General features: G+C 37.6%; 1 long non-coding RNA gene across 2 annotated transcripts in view; it reads left to right on the top strand.

Annotated features, from left to right (window-relative positions):
• The first annotated feature begins 7,153 nt into the window (after positions 1 to 7,153).
• LOC134482001 (uncharacterized) overlaps positions 7,154 to 24,500 on the top strand; it is a 28,857-nt gene continuing 11,510 nt past the window's right edge. The window contains exon 1 of one of the 2 annotated variants that reach the window (XR_010057994.1): positions 7,154 to 7,395. This is a non-coding gene — a long non-coding RNA (uncharacterized LOC134482001). The remainder of the gene's footprint in view (positions 7,396 to 24,500) is intronic. The other variant, XR_010057993.1, reaches the window with a different exon arrangement.

Raw genomic sequence — 24,500 nt, 5'->3', positions numbered from 1 at the left:
TCTTCTTTTGTGGAACCTCTCAGAACTCATCCCTCCTAACCCATCATAATCCCTTAGTGTCACCTGCCAATAACTAGAAATACTTTACTGGCGATCCCCAGTGACTCCTGGCAAGATGTAATTCCCTACTAGGGAACCCACAGTCACCATGTTGTCTAGATGTCCAGAGCAGGCAGCAGAAACTAAGGCACAGAACATACCCAAATGCAAATGATACAAAATAATATCTAAAATTACAGTCATCCCAAACTTACATGCCTAGATGCCAGCATCAAGGCATAATCAATAATAGCTAGAAAAATAGTTTTCTAGCAGAGCCCAGCAACCCTATGGAAGTGAGTCCTGAGAAATTAAACATAGGTTAAGCACATAATAATGACATTGAGATAACTCTTAATATGCTCAAAGACTTTAAAGAGGGTATGTATAAAGCAATTGGAGAAATCTATGATAAACAAACAGTAGGATTAAACAAACAACAACAACAACAACAAGGAAAAAGGTTTCAGATACTAAAAATAGAAATAGAATCACCAAAAAAAATCCCAAACTGAAGTAAACATAAAAATTTTAGAAACTCAAGCATGCACACAAAATATTTTCAACAAAATCATACAATAAATCATCTCAACCTAAAGGAGATATCTATGAAGATATGAGGAGAATACCAAACCCCAAATAGACTGGCCCAGAAAAGAAAGTCCCACAACACATAATAGGTCTAAACACTAAATTCATAGAACAAAGAAATAATATTAAAATCTACAAAGAAGAAGGAACAAACACCATAAAAACGGAGCTGTTAGAATAAAACATGATTTTTCAGTTCAGTCTCTGAAAGCCAAAAAGGTCCAGATGGATATTCTGCAAAATCTAAGAGACCACAGATAATATTGCAGAAAACTTACCCAGAAAAAATCTTAATCGTAGTAGATGGGAAAAAATGACAATCCATGCTAAAACCAAATTTAAGCAGTGTCTATCTGTAAATCCAGCTCTACAGATGGTTCTAGAACAAAAACTTCAACCTCAAGAGAACACAGAAAAAATAATTCAGACCAGAAAATCAAAAGAGAACTACAATTAAAACGAAGAAACAACAACAAAAACAATAAAGCAATTAAACAAACAGCGACAACAACAAAAATGAAAACCCACCATCACAACAAAAACAAAATAATGTGAATCAGCAAACATTGCTCTTGCTGTCAACCCCAATGATCTCAATTTCCTAATAAAAAGATACAGAATAGGAAACCAGCATCCATTCTTTTACTGTATCCAAGAAATACACCAGAACATCAAGAATAGACATCACTCCAGGATAAAATGATAGAAAAGATATTCCAAGCAAATAGACACAAAGAGCATGCAGGGGAGCCATTTTACTATCTGACAAAACTCATTTCAAGAGGTAGGAAAGGTCACTTCAGGCTTATCAAAGGGGAAATCCAACAATAATGCATTTCAATTTTTAACTTCTATGTCACAAACAAAAGGACTCACAAGTTCATTTTAGAAAATATCATTACTGCTTCTATCACATATTGGTGTTCACATAGTTATAGTGAGTTACTTTAATCCCCAACTCTTCACAAATAGTCAGATCATCCAGAAATATTTAACACAGAACTGCTTCAGTAAACTGATGTTATAAGCCAAATGAAGCCAATAGATACCTATGGAATACTACACACAAAAGCAAAGGTATATATCTTTTTCTCAACACATCACAGGACTTTCTCCAAAACTGATGACATAACTTTGTAAATAAAGGAAGTTTCAACAGATACAAGAAAATTGAAATAACTCTCTAACTGACCACCATGAATTAAAGTTGGATATTGACAACAGAAACAACAGAAAACCTACAAATTAATGCTAACCGAACAATTCACTACTGAATAACAAACAAATCAAGACAGAAATTTTAAAAAAGACTTTAGGATTGAATAAAAATAAAAACAAGATGCACAGATTTATAAAATGAAAAAGACTTTTCTTAGGCAAGTTCATAGTACTAAGTCCTAAGGCACATAAAAACAATTAAAGAGATTGAACACTCCTATCTTAAGAGTACTCCAGAAAACTCCAAAATTGAAAGAAGAAATAAAGCCCAAAAGAGTAGACAGCAAAAAATTATACTTCAATGTTGAAATCAGTAAGGTATAAACAGACAAACAGAAGCAAAAACAAAAGAAAGAATTTGTGGAGCCTGTATTGGGACTTAGAGAAACCAATTGACAAACCCTTAGCCAAATTATTTGAAGTGTAGAGAGTTGATTCAGTCTATTAAAATATAGGGACAAAAGAGGACCAGGCATACCAACTCAGACACTGAGGAAATCGAGAAAATAATACGGACATACTTAAATCTTGTCTTCTACAAAATTGGAAAATCTAGTGAAATGTATAACTTTCTCTAAATTTAGATAACCTATAAAAGTTAAATCAAGAATAAATAGTTCAAAACAGCCAATACTTATTCCTTAAATTATTCTACAAAACAAAAATAGGAGAAGTATTTTCGATTAATTTTTTATGGGCTACAGTTATTGGATACCTTAAACCACAAAAAAGATAGAACAAATACAGAGATTTCAGATCAATTTCCCTCATGAACATAGATGAACAAATTCTTTACAAAACATTTGCAAACCAAGAACAAGACTACATCAAGGACATCATCTGTTGTGACCAAATAAGCTTCATCATAGAGAGGTAGGGATGGTTCAATATTTGCAACCTGATAATTTTAATTGTTTCTGTCAGAGTGTGACAGTAGCAACCCTTATTAAGGAAAGCATTTAATTGGGCTGGTTTATAGGTCCAGAGGGTAACATGCACTGGAGAAGGAGCTGAGAGTTCTACATTCTCATTGGCCAGTGTCAGGAAGAGAGAGACACTGGGCTTGAGTTGAATTTTTCAAACCCAAGAGCCATCTCCCAGTAATATATGTTCTCCAAAAAGGCCACACCTATTCTAACAAGGCTACTCCTCCTAATTCTCCCCAATTACTGCCACTCTGTAATGATCATTTATTTAAATTATGAGCCTATAGGATCCATTTCTATTCAAATGACCACATTTCACTTCCTGGCCTCCAAAAGCATGTAGGCGTATCCTGAGGTAAAAATGCATTCAAGCCAACTTCAAAAGTCTTCATAGTCTATAAGATTCCCAACATTATTCTTAAAGTCCAAAGTTCAAAGTCTCTTCTGACACTCAAGGCAATATCTTAACTGTAAATTAAAAATTAATGAGGCAGATCATGCACTTCCAATATAGTGTCACAATACACACACTACTGTTCCAAAACAGAGGAAAGGGAACATACTGAGGAAATATTAGACAAAAGCAAGACCTAAAACCAGCATGATTAACTCCAATCTCTGCACCTACATGTCTCATGACAAGGGGCTCTTCAAATCTCCAACTCCTTTCAGCTTTGTTTATGGAAACACACTTCTCTCTCTAGACTGGCTCTGTCAGAGTCCAGGACTCACCCCCACAAACCACTCAGTCACCTATCTCAGTCTAACATGGATAGTTTATTGAACACATATCCTCCCAGACGAATCAATCAAGGATGCAGGTCAGACTGAAGAGCTGAGACTGCAACCCTGACGTTTCCCAGCAACAGCTTCTAAAGGCAAAAACTACTAACACTCATAGCAACCATAAAAGCTCTCACACACCCACAGGTGCAGGATGTGCTGTCAGGCAGATGTAATGGTTGATTTGGGTCAAAGCTTATTGTCACTAACCATATATACAAAGTAGTTCTAACTGACCTCTATTGTGATTGGCTCTAAAGGAGTGCAAGGGTCTGGGAAATTTCCAAGAACACCGAACCATAGAAATTAACAGGATATGGTTACTGATTACCTTGGACACAAGAAAGGTCCTTTGTAACCATGTAAGATGGCTGGCTATAGGCATAAAACAAAATGACTGCAGTAATGGCAGAAAGGCGGGGCTACCTAGGTCTTAACTGTTCCTCACCTGGTCTGCAGTTTTCCTCTCCAAGTGTCCCATGCTCTGCTATCTCCAACATCTTGGGCTTTCAAACAACATCCAGGCTTCATCTTCACAACTTCAATCAAAGGCCTCTAAGGGCCTCTGTTCAAGGACACTCCTGATGTGTGAGTAGCATCCCTGGCTTTTCTTAGTCACGGAAGTAGATTCCATAACCCTTTAGTCTATGCTTGAGTTGAAATTCAGAACCTGTTCACCAAAGCTCCCAAGTTCATGTAGCTTTCTGGGACTGAAACATGACCTACTCATTCAAATACATTTTCACCAACTTTCATTTTTGCCCAAGTTAGACCAGACCTACCTTAAACTAGGAGATGCTCCTGCCTCTGCTCCCCATGTGCTAGGATTAAACGTGTGCGCCATCATACCTGGCCTGAAACTTTACTTCCTTTCTACAAGTTGGAAGCTTAGCGGGGTGGGGTCTCGCCCTGAGGCCACCACTCCCTTTATTCCATTTATCATCAGTTTTCCTTTAACATTCTATATTCTTTTCATTGGACTTGACTCCGTTAAGATTACTGGTGCTTGTTTTCTCTGCAAACCGTACATTTTGTATTTTTTTCAAGTTTAGCATGCTTCTTTATGTTATAGGTTTGCTTAAGTATGACCGCCAATTACAAATAATGAAGTAAATACTAGGCTGTCTAGAACTCTTCTCTGACAAAGTTATTAATCCATAACTCTTAGCCTCAGGCAGATTTTCTTATAAGGTCAAAAAACAGCCACATTCTTTGCCAAAATGTCACAAAAAATGGTTTGCAGGTCACCTAATAATACTCTTCTCTGAAATCCAGGCCCCTACATCAATCATCAACCTGAATGAAAAGAAATTTCATTCTAAAATTTCTACTAAAATTAAGAATAAGACAAGGTTGTCTTCTCCATACCTAATCAATACAGCATTTGGAATCTTAGCTAGAGCAATAAGGCAACTGAAAACAACCAATGGGAAAAAAAAATAAAAAAGGAAGAAGTCAGAGTAATTTTATATGCAGGTGATATGATCGCACATTTAAATGACCTTTTAAGTATCTGTCTGAAAAACTCCTATAGCTGATAAACACTCTTACCAAACGCAAAGTTAATACACAAAACTCAGTAGCCTTCCCATATACAAACAGCAAGTGGACTACAAAAGAAATCAGGGAAGCAGTATCTTTCACTGAAGTCTCCAAACTAAATGAATAAATTGTCTTGGAATAATTCTAACAAGGCAGGTAAAAGACTTGTATAATAAAACATCTAAGACAATGATGATAGATCCTGGGAAAGATACCAGAAGATGGGAACAGCATCCCGTGCTAAATCATTGGTAGGAATAATATAGAAAAATTTGACATCCTACTGAAAGCAATCAACAGATTTGATGCAATCTTGATTAAACAAATTTCTAACATACTTCTTCATAGAAATTGAAAGGACAAGTTCAGTATCCTATGGAAACACATACAAACACACACACACACAGAGAGAGAGAGAGAGAAAGAGAGAGAGAGAGAGAGAGAGAGAGAGAGAGAGAGAGAGAGAACACAAATGAAAAGCAAGATTAAGAAAACATCTGGAAAACAGAAAATAATCCAGAATAAAAACCTGCTAGAGGTCTCACTATTTCTCATCTCAAATTGCACTGCAGAGATATACTAATAAAAGAAGTGTGATATTGATACAAAAACACTTTTCTTATTGGCATATAATTAAAGAAGCAAAAATAATTCTACAACCCACAAGCACCTAACTTTTGATTAAGAATTTAGAAATAAACCCTGGATAAAAGATAGCATCACCGAGGAATGATAGTGCTGAAACTGAATAGCTAATGTAGAAGAATGAAAACAGAGCCATACTTACATTCCTGAACAAAACTCAATGGCTAGTGGACCAAGGATATCAATTCTCACAGTCCATGGAGCCAAAGGAAGAAAAAGTCATAAATAGTCTTGAACTCTTTGGAGCATGAATGGACTTTCTGTACAGAATTCGGGTAGCACAGGTACTAAGACCACCAATTAATAAATGGGACATCATGGAACCGAAAATCTTCAGCAAGACAAAGTTACTATCACTTAGACAAAATGCAAAGCAAAAGAATGGAGATGATTCTTAATAACTACATATCCAATAGAGGGCTGGTATGTAAAGTATATAAAATGAACTCCAGAAACTAGATATCATGAACAGAAACATCCCAATTAAAAAATAGAATACAGCTCTAAAGAGAGAATTCTCAGAAGAGGAAACAAACAAACAAAAAAGGTTAAGAAACAAATATTTAATATCTTTAGTGGTCAGGAAAATTTCATTTTACACCAGTCGAAATGGCCAAAATCAATAGATTGAGTGACAGCTCATGCTGGCAGTGGTGTGGAGTAAATGTGCACTCATTCATTGCTGGGTAGGAGAAGGTAGGTAGTGAAAATGTGTATAGTTACTATGGAAATCATAGTGGCAGATTCTTAGAAAGTTAGGAGTAGATCTACCTCAAAATCTAGGTATATCACTTTTCGAATCCTATGCTGAAAGCATGTATCAAACTGAGACAAGGACAGTCACTCAACTATTTTCATTGCTGTTTTCCTCATAATAGCCAGAAATTGGAAGCAGCCTATCAATGGATGAATACATAAAGAAAATGTGTTTGTTTACATAATGGATTATTGCTCAGCCTTTAAATAACACAAAATCTTGAAATTCACATATAAATAGATTGGCTACAAAAAAAAACAAATGAAAACAACAAACAAATAAACACATTTCTGAGTGAGGTAACCTAGACTCAGAAAGAGAAATATGGTGTGTATTTGCTTGTATGTAGATGTCCTTTAAATGTAAATGTTTGCTGTTCAGACTTTAATAATTAGGGTACAATTCATGTAACCATGTAGGTCAGGTACAGAGTCAGGGACTATGCAGGAGGGATGGGGAAAGAAAGTAGGTATTTATAGATGGAGGAGGATCTAAACTGAGAGGAACAAATGGGGAGCGGAAGTGAAGAGGAGGGCGAATGGAAGGAACAAGGGGAGAGACAGGTAAACATAAGGACTGAGTAAAGGGTCACGTAGAAACTTAATACTGTAGAAGATTCCTAACATTAAACAAAGGTCCCAGTACAGGAAATGAGTTAAATCTCATTGTGCTACTGCCAAAATGGTCCTATGGGAACACCCAAGCAATCTGGACTGTCACCCGGGTCGCTGGTGGCTCACCGCAGACGGCAGTTGAGGCTCTCTTGCTGAAAACAACACCTACGAAAATCGTTGAACACTGAGAATTCCAGCAGCTGACTACCTGGAACCTTTACTCGTACTGACTGGTGTTCCTGGTACTTGAAGCTACTCTGTATAATAACACAGGAGAGAGGTAAACACAAGCACAGATACAAGCTGCTTGATCTACAAGGATTACTTTCCTTGTAAGATGAGCTAGTTCAATAGTGGCAAAAACGAGAGCAAGCCTGAGACAAACCCAGTCTGGTGCCACACTAGCCCACCTGGCAGACAATACCCAAGATGACCCAAGCTCAATGCAACACAGCATAGGCAGGGCATAGCACTCCTGAGATGAACCCGATACCCAGAGGTCCTGGGCCCCTCTATGATGATCAATATATGGTAGAGAGGTGGAAGAGAAAGCAAAGCATGTGGATGTGTACACAATGAAGAGAGGCGGAACTGAAAAGTCAAGGACAGCAAAGAACTGCCTGATATGAGTAACTAGCGATGCCACTTAAGGCCATGGTGAGGTCTGTGCTGTTAATGAGGGTCCTGCCTGGGTCTGTGACATCAAAGGTCAGACAGACATCTCTGCTCTGGCCTGCCACATGGGGCTATGTTGATGGCTGAGGACTGTGTAGTGCTGGCCCAACTCTTTGCCTAAGGATTGTGGGAGAGCTGGGCAGGAAGGCCTGAGAGCAGGAAAACAGGCCCCAGGAAGCACAGTACAGCTGGCCCTGGTTGTCAGGTTTGCAGTTAAGCTGGCTCCGAAGGCATGACAATGGTACAGCTGGCCTTGTCACGTGCCTGCCTCTTGGTGGCACAGGCAGGGGAGAGACTCATATAATCTGCAGCCGCAACATGGAGAGGTAGAGGAGACCACGAGAGTAGCTACACAGAAGTATAAGAGAAGGACTTCCTTTTGTCTGCAACCTGTTAATGTGAAGGCTAGCAACAGCAAATGTCCTGTGTAACTCTCAGAGCTTCTTGGTGAGGGTTAGTAGCCTAAGCTATCATCTTTCCCTGCATAAGGAACCTAAATCAACATATCGCTTACTCTATCACTCTAGCCTACTGCTGAGAGTGTCACAGAAGGTACATACAAAAACATTTTTGAGCAGAGAAATAGAAGTATCATAAAAGGTATTTCATGTAAATTTGTCATGCTACTGCTGTTCAATGTAAGTTCCCTGAATGTTTTAGCTATTCTTGTCTAATAAAATAATGCTTATTACTAACTCAGGAATTAGTATAAACTACAAGTAATATTAACACCTAATGGGATAGTATGCAAAGGGATGCATGTTTTTGAAAACTTGTGAATACTTTTGATAGGCATAATAATAAAGCTTTGAATAATCCTATGCCTAACCTCTACCATAAATATCAGCAGACATTACACATAAATCCCTATTGACTATGAATTCCTAAATAGAGCTTCAGCCTCTCCTAACAAGGTATACATCAAAAGCTTTGAAGTTTATTGAATCTGGGCAAAGTGCATTCCAGGCTTGTTGGCATACTGTACAACTTATATTCACATTATACTTTTTGGGATCTGTAATTTAAGCCTGATTGATTTTTTAAGCTGGTCTAGATCATACATTGCTCAATGAGTAGTCATATTTGTAGATGAGTCTGCATTAGATATATTATTTTCTTGGCCTTTGAACAAACACAAATCAATATTAGGACATAAACCTATTGAAAGTGTGCTCAGTGTTGTTCAGTCATCATGTGGAATGGAAATTTCATGCCTGCTTATCTTTACATTTTTGCTCAGAAGAAGCAGATGTTTGAAGCAATTGTTAAAATTATTTTTTTATATTTTGACAATATAATATAGTAACATCAGTGCCCCATTCCATTTCTACTTTCCAAATCTTTCCAAACCATCTTCTTGCTCTTTATCAAACTTAAAGCCTTTGAAAAACTGTTGTTACACACATACACACACACACACACACACACACACACACACACTCAAAAATATGCAAGTATAATCTGATCAGTTTGTATAATGTCATTGCATGCATGTTTTCTATTTCTGTGTAACCGTGACTGACCTTGAGCTCAATAACATAGCCTAGGCTTTTCTCAAGGTTAAGACTGTCCTGTATTCCACTGCTAAGAACTGTAATCACAAGTGCTTTGATGCCCAGTGTAACATCTTTTCCTGCATTCTAAACTGAATACAAATTTTACGAATATGGGGATATATGATAGCTATTTCATATGCATGCCTAGTTACAGAAAGAGCATAGAAATATCTGTTTAGGGGCTGGGGATTTAGCTCAGTGGTAGAGCGCTTACCTAGGAAGCGCAAGGCACTGGGTTCGGTCCCCAGCTCCGAAAAAAACAAAAAAACAAACAAAAAAAAAACAACAAAAAAAGAAATATCTGTTTAAAAATTATTTTTTAAATATTTGAAATTATTATAAGATGATAACTTATATTTCAACTGTGAAATTCTGTAGTTCATTTAACTCTGCAAACTCAGGTACACCAGGAATAACTTTCAGGAGAAAAACACTTCAATAGAGAAGCAATCACAGAAACTAACTTTATGCCAAGAAAGAATCTCAGGTTACTTACAATTAAGCCAAACCAACTTGAATTGCTTAATTTTTTTTCTGCTTTTTTGAGTCTTAGGTTAATTTTGGTTTACATGTTGCTAATATCTTTTGGTGATTAAAATATCAATTACTTTGTTTGATTTCTCCAGTAATATTTTTGAGAATATAGGTAAAATGTATCATGGATTAATTTCTCAAAGAAAGATGCTGATGAAGAAATTTGTATGTAGGGTGTTTATTGGGACATGTCTCTTGAAACATCATGGAAGTTGGATTGAAAAAAAATGAGGGGGTTGAAATTATGTGTTATAAGAAATACCCTAGTTGATTCTATGTGGTATATGAAGGCACATTCCTACATGATGTGTAAATCTTTAGATGTATCGTAATTCAAGGAAGATAATAAAAATTAGGGTACAAAACACAAAAACACTGGGAAATATCTTCAAGAGGATATGGTTGACAAAACCCAGGATCCATCATATTATGAAAATTAGTTATAAATTCTGTAATTACACTGTGCAGATTTGTACTCCAGATCACTATCACAGTATAATGCCTATGTAATACCAGGCACTAGTGGGCATTTTTACACACATCTACCTTTACTCCTCCTTGCTTTTCTGTTTTTTTATACACATTCTTTGATTTTACTCTTTTGTCTACAGCTGTCCCTAGGTAATCTTTTTCACAATGAATCAAATACCTCAGAAGTGCCCTACTATTTGCTGACTCTACATCTTACTCTTCCTATCCTATTTGCTTCTTATTCTGATTAATATGCCCTAAAAGAATATTATCACATTATACTCTCACTGTTCAAATTGTGAACAATTATCTTTTTGCTGAACCTATTATGATCAGGTCTATATAAATAACTACCTTTACATCTGTGATAAGGCCAAGTGAATAAGATCACAGAGCATACAACATGGTGCTTTTGCCTGTAAGGATCATCCTCAAATAAAGACTCCAGGCAAGGTAAACAATATTTTGCTTGGCAGGGGTCAACTTAAACAAGAAATTTTGTTTAGTCTGTTAATACATTTTCAAAGGGGGACTCTTTTGAAATTATTTTGACTTCCATAAATATTTGATACTTCAGGGGTTCTCAATTTCATTCTGCATCAAAATATCCTATATAGGTAACTTCAAACATAGATTTCTTGCCAGCAATAACAACAAAACCACACTGGTCAGTTCCGTATGTATGTGTGTGTGTGTGTTTTTACATGTGTTTGTCTATGTCTATGTGTATATTGTTTTGTGGGTATCTCTGCATTTGTGTTTCAAAGAGAAAATTGGATATTTTAAAAAATGTTAGGATTAACAGAGTTGATTCCAAGTTTAATTTTTAAGAACAGTTCCGGAATGATTCTGTGAAAATGGATCCCTGAAGGGGATCCCTTTTATAATTGAGAATTAGAGACTTTGTCTTGGATAAAGCATAAGACGATTATTAAAACACACACAAAATTTACATCTCATATTGTAAAACTTGAGTCTCAGTTCTATCTAGATAAATTAATTAGAAAATCATTAAACTTGTTCAAATTCTCAGGTTGTTTGGCTTCTGGTGTTGAATTACTATCTTGAAAGCAAAATTATCTGAAACATTTCAAACTAAAACCTCTACTACATTCATTTCTATATTTAATTCTTCAGTTAATTATTTCTTCAAGGAAGCAAAGTTTAAAGTTTATTTCAACATTTTGCTCATAAGAGTATCATGTTATGAGACATCTCTATATTTGTGTATTCCTTTCAGTCCTTTTTGAGAAGTTGGCTTTCAGCATAGAGAATCAATTTTTCTACCAGTACCATAGCTCACTTACACACCAGACTACATAAAACATTGTGCTTATCTCTCTGGACCATGCATAGTTACTAATTTGTTCTACTGAATTCTGAGTAACGTGCATCATTTAGAAAGAGTGCAAGATTCTACTATATCCAGCATGGAGAGTAACTTAGTGACAAGCTGGTCGTTCCGTTGTTAAATTTGACTTGAGATATCTCCCAGTACTTTCATAGTTGAGCTGTACAAACAGCACCATGCACCAAGGTAATGTTGCTAATGGCCCAAGTATCTTAAATTCTGTATATAATAGAGATAAGTACTTTCCGATGTGTGTCCTGAATTACATTGGTTTTTATCTCTCCCCACATATGCTACTGAGCACAGTAAAGATGTTAGAAAAATAAATCTGTAGAGTTAGATCCTATGGGATGATTAGCATAAGGGAAATCTACTGTTGTGAACGCAGACAAAACCTAGCTTTTCTGAGCACAATGAGTGTGATTGGCATAACTATTTGACCCCTGGTTTGGCAGGGGCGATCCTAGTGGTTTCATTCTTCCTCTGGAATCATAGTGTGAAATGAATGCAAAAACGCTCCCTTTCTAACTTCTTCGCCCCTTTATTCCTTAGCTTAAGGCGCTTTCACAGTTTGTCCTATGACCCCGGTTCTGAGATAAAGGAGCAAATGTTGCCATTGGAAACTTTAGTTGGGCTCATTTACTTTCTACAAAGTCCCTTGCAGAATCAAGAGAGAAATGCACATTGCAAGTGCTTTTACAAAGATTAACCAAATGTTTAAAACTCATTTCATGAAGAAAATTTGTAGATTAAACATCCAATCTTTTCAGACTTAGTAAAAAAGGTATTTAAACATGTAAGTGATATGTCACCTATTTAGAGAACATAAAACCAACAGAGAGTAAATTCACATGTACATAGGCTCTGTTGTATTTTGTCTTAGGTAGAGTCATCCCTGTGACTCAGTATCAAGTCACAACTATCACAGCTTGTACTTCTCAACAAATAACTTACAGAAATGGCTGCAGTGAATATTTAAAATATATTCAATAGTTTCTATATACCAGACCTTGCTCTAAATGCTTTATAATAATTTCCTTTATTCTATGTCCTTTTAGGTGTAGATAAATTGTAAGAATTCTTGACTTCCAAGAAGATGAATCCTTCCAATTATGTCATGTTCCTTGGCCATAATTTCCTCCTCCACATTTCATGCTCTCCTCCTCCGTCTCTATTCACTGGTATGCGTCTATTCTCCATTCTTGCTTCTGCTTTCATATGCATATGTGTTTATGAATGGTTGGATGGATGGATGGACAGACAGATATGGTTCCTATGTGTTCATCAATTGTAGGATCTACAAATAAGAGAAGAAAATGCAGAACAATAAGCTTTTGTACTCCTCACGGGAACACAGGGAGGTGAAGTTTCCAAGATCTCACGAGCAATCTAAGTTGAGTTTAAAGCCAAATGGTCTGACCTCAATGTCTATTACTCTAACCACTGCCTTTGCGAGATGTGACAAGACAAGTGATCTCATTTAAAAGATGACTGGATATTTCAAAAGTGGATTTGAACTCAGTTTACACAGACAAAGGCATATTCCTGAGTGATTGAGATCCTTCTACTTCTACTAGGTCTCATTTCTCTATGGGTAAGTTAAAGGCATCATTTCACATTTTCATGACTTAAGAGATCTCTTTTTCAATTTTTTTTCTAGAATCTCTTTTACTTTCCATTTATCTACTCTATAAAATAGGTCATCTTGAATGTTAAAATCACTGGAACTAAAACTCTCTGAGCAAAACAATTCCCTATCTTTCTACTATTACTTTTAAAAGGAGAAATGAAATCTTTTCATTCTGAATTACATTTCTTTCATTATTTATCTTACAGAATTTTAATTTATAGATTTGGTATTTATTTATTGTTTTATTTTTTAATTTTGTTATTTGGATATCTTCTTTATTTACATTTCAAATGTTTTACTGCTTCCCGGTTTCCCATCCAGAAACTCCCCATCAGATCCTCCCAATCCCTGCCACTATGAGGGTGCTCCCCCAACCACAGACTCTTTACCTGCCTCCACCACACCCTGGCATCATTCCCCTGCACTGGATCATCAAGAGTTCACTGGACTAAGGGCCTCTCCTCCACTTGATTTCCAACAAGGCCCATCCTCTGCTATATATGCAGCTGGAGCCATGGGTCACTCCATGTGCTCTCTTTGGCTTGTGGTACATCCCTGGGAGCTCAGGGGTGTCTTGTTGGTTAATATTGTTGTTCAATATTGGGTTGCAAACCCTCTCCGCTACCTCAGTTCTTTCTCTAACTCCTTCATTAGAGATCCCTCTCTCAGTCCTGTGGTCAGCTGCAAGCATCTGCCTCTGTATTGTCAGGTTCTGGAAGAACCTCTCAGGAGACAGCTTTATCAGGTTCCTGTCAGAATGCACCTCTTGGCATCCCCAACAGTGATTGGGTTTGGTGATTGTATGTGGGATGGATCTCCATGAGTGGTTATCTCTGGATGGCCTTTCCTTCAGTCTCTGCTCTACACTTTGTCTCAGTATTTCCACCTGTGAGTATTTTGTTCTCCAGTCTAAGTACTGAAGTATCCACACTTTTGTCTTTATTCTTCTTGAGCTTCCTGTGGTCTATAAATTGTATCTTGGGTAACTCGAGATTTTGGGCTAATATCCAGTGATCAGTTATTGCATACTGTAAGATGTCATACAAGTGAAGGCAGGTACAAGATAGAATGAGGCCTCTCATTGGACGAGAAGAAAGGATGGGCAGGAGAAAAGTTTTAGGGGGAGGGAGGAGACTGGAGCGAGGCAGAAGAAGCCACCAAGAGAACGTGAAGGCTGATGTTAAGATTTCACTCTGAGTCTTTATAGGTTGTTATGAATGTTCTTAAGGGATGGATGTGTACAGGGCTTTGTATGTTTAGGTGGGCGATTATATATTATCAATTGTATCTGAGGTTATTGTGTTATGTGTTCTTTATTTTTCTTGTGGCAATTAAAGTTGAAGAGAATACGTGGCAGCTTGGACACTAAATCATGGAATTGGGATGTATATTACTGGCATGGTGGCATCCTGCCTTGGGAATTAGATGGATAGATTGCTGCCAGGCGCAGAGAGAAACCTTTGGCAATGTGATATGGGATAAAGCAAAGCAGGTGAGAGGCTTTGCTGACTGAGATGATGATATCTACCAGATATCCTGGGGCATTGTGGTGCCTGACCTAGTGGGGGTAAAAGGCAACATATTTTTTTTCTAATTTTAGAGCAACGGTATACCATGTGTATTTTTTTCTGTGATTGGGTTACCTCAATCAGGATGATATTTTCTAGTTCTATCCGTTTGCCTATGAATTTCATGAAGTCATTGTTTTTAATAGCTGAGTAATATTCCACTGTGTAGATGGACCACATTTTCTGTATCCATTCCTCTGTTGAAGGGCATCTGGGTTCTATGAACTATGGCTGCTATGAACATAGTGGAGCATGTAACCTTGTTATATGTTGAAACATCTTTTGGGTATATGACCAGGAGTGGTGTAACTGTGACCTCAGGTAGTACAATGTCTAATTTTCTGAGGAACCTCCAGACTGATTTCCAGAATGGTTTTACCAGTCTGCAATCCCACCAACAATGGAGGAGTGTTCCTCTTTCTCCACATCCTCTGTAGCATCTGTTGTCGCATGAGTTTTTTTATCTTAATCATTCAGATTGGTATAAGGTGGAATCTCAGGGTTGTTTTGATTTGCATTTCCCTGATAACTAATGGTTTGGAACATTACTTTAAGTTCTTTTCAGCCATTCAATATTCCTCAGTTGAGAATTCTCTGTTTAGCTTTGTTCCCCATTTTTAATAGGGTTATTTGATTCTCTGGAGTCTAACTTCTTAACTTTTTAGAATATATTGGATATCAGTCCTCTATTGGATGTAGGATTGGTAAAGATCTTTGGCTGCAGTTTTGTACTAATATCAGTGACCTTTGTCTTACAAAAGCTTTATAGTTTTATGAAGTCTCATTTGTTGATTCTTGATCTTAGAGCATAAGCCATTCATGTTCAGAAAAATTTCCCCAGTGCCTATGTGTTTGAGGCTCTTCCCCACTTTTTCTTTTACTAGTTTGAGTATATAAGGTTAAATGTGGAGGTGATTGATCCACTTGGACTTGAGCTTTGTTTTTGTTTTTGTTTTTGTTTTTGTTTTTGTTTTTGTTTTTGTTGTTGTTGTTTTTTCGGAGCTGAGGACCGAACCCAGGGCCTTGCGCTTGCTAGGCAAGCGCTCTACCACTGAACTAAATCCCCAACCCCAGACTTGAGCTTTTTACAGGGCAATAAGAATGGATCGATTTGCATTCTTCTACATACTGACCACAAGTTGAGCCAGAATTATTGGTTCAAAATGTTATATTTTTTCCACTGGATGGTTTAGCTCCTTTGTAAAACATCAAGTGACCACAGATGGGTGGGTTCATTTCTGGGTCTTAAATTCTGTTCCATTGATCTACCTATCTGTCTCTGTACCAAAACCATACCGTTTTTATCACTATTGTTCTGTAATACAGCCTGAGGTCAGGGATGGTGATTCTTCAGAAGTTCTTTTATTGTTGAGGACAGTTTTCGATATCCTGAGGTTTTGTTATTCCAGATGAATTTTCAAATTGCTCTTTTTAACTCTATGAAGAATTGAATTGGAATTTTGATGGATATTCCATTGAATCTATAGATTGATTGTGGCAAGATGGCCATTTTTACAATATTAGTCCTGCCAATCCAAGAGCTTGGGAGATCTTTCCATCCTCTGAGATCTTCAATTTCTTTTTCAGAGACCTGCCGTTCTTGTCATACAGATCTTTCACCTGCTTGATTAGAGTCACACCGAGGTATTTTATAGTATTTGTGGCTATTCTGAAGGGTATTGTTTCATTAATTTTTTACTTAGCCTGTTTATCCTTTGAGTAGAGGAAGGCTACTGATTGTTTGAGTTACATTTATATCCAGCCACTTTGCTGAAGTTGTGTATTAGGTTTAGGGATTCTCTGGTGGAACTTTTGGGGTCACTTAAATATATTATATCATCCGCAAATAGTGATATTTTGACTGCTTCCTTACCAATTTGTATCCCTTTGACCTCCTTTCAATGTCTGATTGCTCTAACTAGGAATTGAATACTATATTGAATATACAGAGAAAGAATGGACAGCCTTTTCTAGTCCCTGATTTTAGTGTGACTGCTTCAAGATTCTCTCTGAGCAAAAAATTAGGGAAATGACTCATGTCATAATAGTCCAAAATAATATAATATACCTCAGTGAGACTTTAACCACAAAAGTGAAAGATATGATAAGATGTATGATAAGAACTTCAAGCCTCTGAAGAAAGAAATTGAAGAAGATCTCAGAAGATGGAAAAATACCCCAATGCTTCTGAATTGGTAGGATTAATATAGTAAAAATGGCCATTTTACCAAAAGCTATCTACAGATTCAATGCAATCCCCATCAAAATTCCAACCCCCATAAAAATTCTTCATAGAGCTAGACAGAACAATTTGCAAATTCATCTGGAATAACAAAAAACCCAAGATAGCTAAAACTATCAACAATAAAAGGACTTCTGGGGGAATTACTATCCCTGAACTCAAGCAATATTACAGTGCAATAGTGATTAAAAACCTTACTAAAGCTCAAAACACACATTGCACCTCACACAATAATAGTAGGAGATTTCAACACCCCACTCTCATCAATGGACAGATCATGGAAACAGAAATTAAAAAAAGACATAGACAGACTAAGAGAAGTCATGAGCCAAATGGACTTAACAGATATTTATAGAACATTCTATCCTAAAGCAAAAGGATATACCTTCTTCTCAGCTCCTCATGGTACTTTCTCCAAAATCGACCACATAATTGGTCAAAAAACGGGCCTCAACAGGTACAGAAAGATAGAAATAATCCCATGCGTGCTATCAGAACACCACGGCCTAAAACTGGTCTTCAATAACAATAACGGAAGAATGCCCACATATACGTGGGAATTGAACAATGCTCTACTCAATGATAACCTGGTCAAGGAAGAAATAAAGAAAGAAATTAAAGACTTTTTAGAATTTAATGAAAATGAAGGTACAACATACCCAAACTTATGGGACACAATGAAAGCTGTGCTAAGAGGAAAACTCATAGCGCTGAGTGCCTGCAGAAAGAAACAGGAAAGAGCATATGTCAGCAGCTTGACAGCACACCTAAAAGCACTAGAACAAAAAGAAGCAAATACACCCAGGAGGAGTAGAAGGCAGGAAATAATCAAACTCAGAGCTGAAATCAACCAAGTAGAAACAAAAAGGACCATAGAAAGAATCAACAGAACCAAAAGTTGGTTCTTTGAGAAAATCAACAAGATAGATAAACCCTTAGCCAGACTAATGAGAGGACACAGAGAGTGTGTCCAAGTTAACAAAATCAGAAATGAAAAGGGAGACATAACTACAGATTCAGAGGAAATTCAAAAAAATCATCAGATCTTACTATAAAAGCCTATATTCAACAAAACTTGAAAATCTTCAGGAAATGGACAATTTCCTAGACAGATACCAGGTACCGAAGTTAAATCAGGAACAGATAAACCAGTTAAACAACCCCATAACTCCTAAGGAAATAGAAGCAGTCATTAAAGGTCTCCCAACCAAAAAGAGCCCAGGTCCAGACGGGTTTAGTGCAGAATTCTATCAAACCTTCATAGAAGACCTCATACCAATATTATCCAAACTATTCCACAAAATTGAAACAGATGGATCACTACCGAATACCTTCTACGAAGCCACAATTACTCTTATACCTAAACCACACAAAGACACAACAAAGAAAGAGAACTTCAGACCAATTTCCCTTATGAATATTGACGCAAAAATACTCAACAAAATTCTGGCAAACCGAATCCAAGAGCACATCAAAACAATCATCCACCATGACCAAGTAGGCTTCATCCCAGGCATGCAGGGATGGTTTAATATACGGAAAACCATCAACGTGATCCATTATATAAACAAACTGAAAGAACAAAACCACATGATCATTTCATTAGATGCTAAGAAAGCATTTGACAAAATTCAACACCCCTTCCTGATAAAAGTCCTGGAAAGAATAGGAATTCAAGGCCCATACCTAAACATAGTAAAAGCCATATACAGCAAACCAGTTGCTAACATTAAACTAAATGGAGAGAAACTTGAAGGAATCCCACTGAAATCAGGGACTAGACAAGGCTGCCCACTCTCTCCATACTTATTCAATATAGTTCTTGAAGTTCTAGCCAGAGCAATCAGACAACAAAAGGAGGTCAAGGGGATACAGATCAGAAAAGAAGAAGTCAAAATATTACTATTTGCAGATGATATGATAGTATGTTTAAGTGATCCCAAAAGTTCCACCAGAGAACTACTAAAGCTGATAAACAACTTCAGCAAAGTGGCTGGGTATAAAATTAACTCAAATAAATCAGTAGCCTTCCTCTACCCAAAAGAGAAACAAGCCGAGAAAGAAATTAGGGAAACGACACCCTTCATAATAGACCCAAATAATATAAAGTACCTCGGTGTGACTTTAACAAAGCAAGTAAAAGATCTGTACAATAAGAACTTCAAGACTCTGAAGAAAGAAACTGAAGAACTCAGAAGATGGAAAGATCTCCCATGCTCATGGATTGGCAGGATTAATATAGTAAAAATGGCCATTTTACCAAAAGCGATCTACAGATTCAATGCAATCCCCATCAAAATACCAATCCATTTCTTCAAAGAGTTAGACAGAACAATTTGCAAATTCATCTGGAATAACAAAAAACCCAGGATAGCTAAAACTATCCTCAACAATAAAAGGACTTCAGGGGGAATCACTATCCCTGTACTCAAGCAGTATTACAGAGCAATAGTGATAAAAACTGCATGGTATTGGTACAGAGACAGACAGATAGACCAATGGAATAGAATTGAAGACCCAGAAATGAACCCACACACTTATGGGCACTTGATTTTTGACAAAGGAGACAAAATCATCAAATGTAAAAAGATAGTTTCAGCAAATGGTGCTGGTTCAACTGGAGGTCAACATGTAGAAGAATGCAGATCGATCCATGCTTATCACCCTGTACAAAGCTTAAGTCCAATTGGATCAAGGACCTCCACATCAAACCAGATACACCAGATACCAGATACCAGATACACAGAAGAAAAACTAGGGAAGCATCTGGAACACATGGGCACTGGAAAAAATTTCCTGAACAAAACACCAATGGCTTATGCTCTAAGATCAAGAATCAACAAATGGGTTCTCATTAAACTGCAAAGCTTCTGTAAGGCAAAGGACACTGTGGTTAGGACAAAATGGCAACCAACAGATTGGGAAAAGATCTTTACCAATCTTATAACAGATAGAGGCCTTATATCCAAAATATACAAAGAACTCAAGAAGTTATACCGCAGGGAGACAAATAACCCTATTAAAAAATGGAGTTCAGAGCTAAACAAACAATTCACAGCTGAGGAATGCCAAATGGCTGAGAAACACCTAAAGAAATGTTCAACATCTTTAGTCATAAGGGAAATGCAAATCAAAACAACCCTGAGATTTCACCTCACACCAGTGAGAATGGCTAAGATCAAAAACTCAGGGGACAACAGATGCTGGCGAGGATGTGGAGAAAGAGGAACACTCCTCCATTGTTGGTGGGATTGCAGACTGGTACAACCATTCTGGAAATCAGTCTGGAGGTTCCTCAGAAAATTGGACATTGAACTGCCTGAGGATCCAGCTATACCTCTCTTGGGCATATACCCAACAGATGCCCCAACAGATAAAAAAGACACTGCTCCACTATGTTCATCGCAGCCTTATTTATAATAGCCAGAAGCTGGAAATAACCCAGATGCCCTTCAACAGAGGAATGGATACAGAAAATGTACATCTACACAATGGAATATTACTCAGCTATCAAAACCAATGACTTTATGAAATTCATAGGCAAATGGTTGGAACTGGAAAATATCATCCTGAGTGAGGTAACCCAATCACAGAAAAATACACCTGGTATGCACTCATTGATAAGTGGCTATTAGCCCAAATGCTTGAATTACCCTAGATGCCTAGAACAAATGAAACTCAAGACAGATGATCAAAATGTGAATGCTTCACTCCTTCTTTAAAAGGGGAACAAGAATACCCTTGGCAGGGAATAGAGAGGCAAAGATTAAAACAGACACAGAAGGAACACCATTCAGAGCCTGCCCCACATGTGGCCCATACATATACAGCCATCCAATTAGACAAGATGAATGCAGCAAAGAAGTGCAGGCCAACAGGAGCCGGATGTATATCGCTCCTGAGAGACACAGCCAGAATACAGAAAATACAGGGGCGAATGCCAGCAGCAAACCACTGAACTGAGAACGGGACCCCTGTTGAAGGAATCAGAGAAAGAACTCGAAGAGCTTGAAGGAGCTCGATACCCCTTATGAACAACAATGCCAATCAACCAGAGCTTCCAGGGACTAAGCCACTACCTAAAGACTATACATGGACTGACCCTGGACTCTGACCTCATAGATAGCATTGAATGTCCTAGTAAGATCACCAGTGTAAGGGGAAGCCCTGGGTCCTGCTAACACTGAAACCCCAGTGAACATGATTGTTGGGGGGAGGGCAGCAATGGGGGGGAGGATGGGGAGGTGAACACACATAAAGAAGGGGAAGGGGAGGGGTTAGGGGGATGTTGGCCCGTAAACCAGGAAAGGGAATAACATTCGAAATGTAAATAAGAAATACTCAAGTTAATAAAAAAAAACTATATGTGACTGGTACAGAGACAGGCAGATAGATCAGTGGAATAGAATTGAAGACCCAGAAATGAACCCACACACCTATGGTCACTTGATTTTTGACAAAGGAGCCAATACCATCCGATAGAAAAAAGATAGCATTTTTAGCAAATGGTGCTGGTTTAACTGGAGGTCAGCATGTAGAAGAATGCAGATCAAACTATTCTTATCAACCTGTACAAAGCTTAAGTCCAAGTGGATCAAGGACCTCCACATCAAATCAGATACACCCAAACTAATAGAAGAAAATGTGGGGAAGAATCTCAAACACATAGTCACTGGAGTAAATTTTCTGAACAAAACGCCAATGGCTTATGCTCTAAAATTAAGAATTAACAAATGGGATCTCATAAAACTGCAAAGCTTCTATAAGGCAAAGGACAGTGTTGTTAGGACAAAATGGCAACCAACAGATTGGAAAAAGATCTTTGCCAATTCTACAACAGATTGAGGCCTTATATCCAAAATATACAAAGAACTCACAAAGTTAGACTGCAGTGAGACAAATAACCCTATTAAAAATGGGGTTCAGTTCGCTTCTCGGCCTTTTGGTTAAGATCAAGTGTAAAAATGGGGTTCAGAGCTAAACAAAGAATTCACAACTGAGGAATGTCGAATGGCTGAGAAACACCTAAAGAAATATTCAACATCTTCAGTCATAAGGGAGATGCAAATCAAAAGAACCCTGAGAATCCACCTCACACCAGTCAGAATGGCTAAGATCAAAAACTCCTACAACAGCAGATGCTGGCAAGGATGTGGGAAAAGAGGAACACTCCTCCATTGTTGATTGGATTGCAGACTAGTACAACCATTCTGGAAATCAATCTGGAGGTTCCTCAGAAAATTGGAAATTGCACTACCTGAGGACCCAGCTATACCTCTTGTGGGCATATACCCAAAAGATGCTCAAACATATAACAAAGACACATACTTCATTATGTTCATAGCAGCCTTATTTATAATAGCCAGAAGCTGGAAAGAACCTAGATGCCCTTCAACAGAGGAGTGGATACAGAAAATGTAGTACATCTATACAATGGAATACTACTCAGCTATCAAAAACAATGCCTTTATGAAATTCATAGGCAACTGGATGGAACTGGAAAATATCATCTTGAGTGAGGTAACCCAATCACAGAAAAACACACGTGGTATGCACTCATTGATAAGTGGCTATTAGCCCAAATGCTCGAATTACCCTAGATGCACAGAACACATGAAACTCAAGAAAGATGACCAAAATGCGAATGCTTCACTCCTTCTTTAAAAGGGGAACAAGAATACCCTTGGGAGGGAATAAGGAGGCAAAATTTAGAACAGAAGCTGAAGCAACGCCCATTCAGAGCCTGCCCCACATGTGGCCCATACATATACAGTCACCAAACTAGATAAGATAGATGAAGCAAAGAAGTGCAGGCTGACAGGAACCGGATGTAGGTTTCTCCTGAGAGACACAGCCAGAATATGGCAAATACACAGGTGAATGCCAACAGCAACCCACTTAACTGAGAAGGGGACTCCTGTTAAAGGAAACAGAGAAAGGACTGAAAGAGCTGGGGCTTGAGACCCCATATGAACAACAATGCCAACCAACCAGAGCTTCCAGGGACTAAGCCACTACCCGAAGACTATATATACATGGACTGACCCTGGACTCTGACCTCATAGGTAGCAATGAATAGCCTAGTAAGGGCACCAGTGGAAGGGGAAGCCCTTGGTCCTGCCAAGGCTGGACCCCCAGTGAACGGGATTGTTGGGGGTAGGGCGGGGAGGGGAACACCCATATATAAGAAGAGGGAGAGGGCTTAGGGGGATGTTGGCCTGGAAACTGGGAAAGGGAATAACATTAGAAATGTAAATAGGAAATACCCAATTTAATAAAGATGGAAAAAGAAAGAATAGCTATTTCAGATTGTTTCCTGGGACCACTTGTGTGGCAATTGTTTTCTAGCTTTTTTCTCTGAGAAAGTAACTGTCTTTGTCACTGAGGTGTGTTTCTTTTATGCAGTCAAATATTTGGTCCTGTTTATGTGTTCAGTCATTTAGTCTATGATTTTCTGGGGGAGAATTGAATCTATTGATGTTAAGAGATATTAAGGAAAAGTAATTGTTGCTTTCTGTTATTTTTGTTGTTTGATTTAGAATTATGTTTGTGTGGCTATCTTCTTTTGGGTTCATTAAAAGAATATTACTTTCTTGCTTCTCCTAGGGTGTAGTTTCCCTCTTTGTGTTGGAGTTTTCCATCTATTATCCTTTGTAGGGCTGGATTTGTATGAAGATATTATGTAAATTTGGTTTTGTCAAGGAATATCTTGGTTTTTCCATCTATTCTAATTGAGAGTTTTGCTGGGCATACTAGCCTGGGCTGCATTTGTGTTCTCTTAGGGTCTTTATGACATTTGCTCAGGATCTTCTAGCTGTCATAGGCTCTGTTGAGAAATCTGGTTTCTTATAGATCTTTTATGTGTTACTTGACCTTTTTCCTTACTGGTTTTAATATTCTTTCTTTTGTGCATTTGGTGTTTTGACTATTTTCTTTTTGTTCTAGTCTATTTTGAATTCTGTAGGCTTGTATCTTCATAGGCATCTCTTTCTTTAAGTTAGGGAAGTTTTCTCTTATTTTTGTTGAAGATATTTACTGGCCCTTTAAGTTGTGAATCTTTCCTCTCTTCTATACCTATTATCCTTAGGTTTGACCTTCTCATTTTGTCCTGGATTTTCTGGGTGTTTTTATTAGGGATTTTTCCATTTTGCATTTTCTTTTACTGTTTGTCAATGTTCTCTATGGTATTTTCTGCCCTTATTATTCTCTCTTCTATCTCTTGTATTCTGTTGGTGATGCTTTCATCTATGACTTCTGAGCTTTTACCTAGGTTTTCTATCTCCTAGGTTGTCTCCCTTTGTGATTTCTTTATTGTTTCTATTTCCATTTTTAGATTCTGGATGGTTTTTTCAATCCCT

The sequence above is a fragment of the Rattus norvegicus genome, chromosome 15, assembly GCF_036323735.1.
Source record: "Rattus norvegicus strain BN/NHsdMcwi chromosome 15, GRCr8, whole genome shotgun sequence".
Taxonomy (NCBI): domain Eukaryota; kingdom Metazoa; phylum Chordata; class Mammalia; order Rodentia; family Muridae; genus Rattus; species Rattus norvegicus.
Note: the sequence above shows the minus strand (reverse complement) of the source record. Positions and strands in the feature narration are given on the sequence as shown.